This window comes from Arachis hypogaea, chromosome 12, assembly GCF_003086295.3.
Source record: "Arachis hypogaea cultivar Tifrunner chromosome 12, arahy.Tifrunner.gnm2.J5K5, whole genome shotgun sequence".
In the NCBI taxonomy this organism is placed as follows: domain Eukaryota; kingdom Viridiplantae; phylum Streptophyta; class Magnoliopsida; order Fabales; family Fabaceae; genus Arachis; species Arachis hypogaea.
In genome coordinates, this window is record NC_092047.1 from 61,750,004 (window position 1) to 61,751,203 (window position 1,200).

Consider the following 1,200-nt stretch of genomic DNA (forward strand, 5'->3'; position numbering starts at 1 on the left):
GCGGACGCGTCAGGGACGCTTACGCGTCGCGTGCGTGTGCTATTTTTTTTTTTTTAAAAAAAACATATGCAGAATGCTCATGTAAACTATATGTGGCTATATGCAGGGATGATGAGAAGAGTCATTAACATCATAAAAATAAAGTAAAAATTAAAACTAAGACTAAAACGGAACGATCATACCATGGTGGGTTGTCTCCCACCTAGCACTTTGCTTTTACGTCCTTAAGTTGGACGCTCGTTAGGCTCATTCTGCTTCTCTTGGTGGGTCTTCCAAGAGGAAAATCTCTAGTTCCTTTTGATTCTTCGTCTTCTCTCCATGATAAAGCTTTAGGCGATGTCCATTGACCTTTAGAAATTTCGAGCTGGTAGGATGACGCAGGTGGAAAACTCCGTATGGCTCTACCTTTTCTACTCTGTATAGACCTTCCCATCTTGATCTCAGTTTACCCGGCATGAGCCTCAGTCTGGAATTATATAGTAGAACTAACTCCCCTGGTCTGAATTCTCTCCTTTTAATGTGCTTGTCATGGACAACCTTCATTTTCTCCTTGTGACTCTTAGAGTTGTCATATGCTTCTAGGCGGAGGTTCTCTAGTTCTGCTAGTTGCAGCTTTCTTTTAGCACCAGCTTTTGTAAGATTTATGTTGCACTCTCTTACAACCTAGAAAGCCTTGTGTTCCACCTCTACGGGGAGGTGGCAAGCCTTTCCGTATACCAGTCGGAAGGGGCTCATCCCAATGGGTGTCTTGTACGCTGTTCTATATGCCCAGAGTGCATCTTGTAGCCTGGCACTCCAGTCCTTCCTATGAGGTTTTACTATCTTCTCCAGAATACGTTTAATTTCTCTGTTAGAGACTTCTGCTTGCCCATTGGTCTGGGGATGATAAGCTGTTGCTACTTTGTGAATTATCCCATGCTTTGTCAGTAATCCTGTTAGTCTCCTGTTACAAAAATGGGTGCCTTGATCGCTCATGATTGCTGGCGGTGATCCAAAGCGACAGATAATATGGTTTCTAACAAAGGAAACAACAGTGTTAGCATCATTAGTGCGGGTAGGAATTGCTTCCACCCATTTAGAAACATAATCTACGGCTAACAGTATATAAGAGTAACCGTTAAAATTTGGAAATGGACCCATGAAGTCAATGCCCCAAACATCAAATTTTTCACAGAAAAGCATAATCTGTTGAGGCATCTA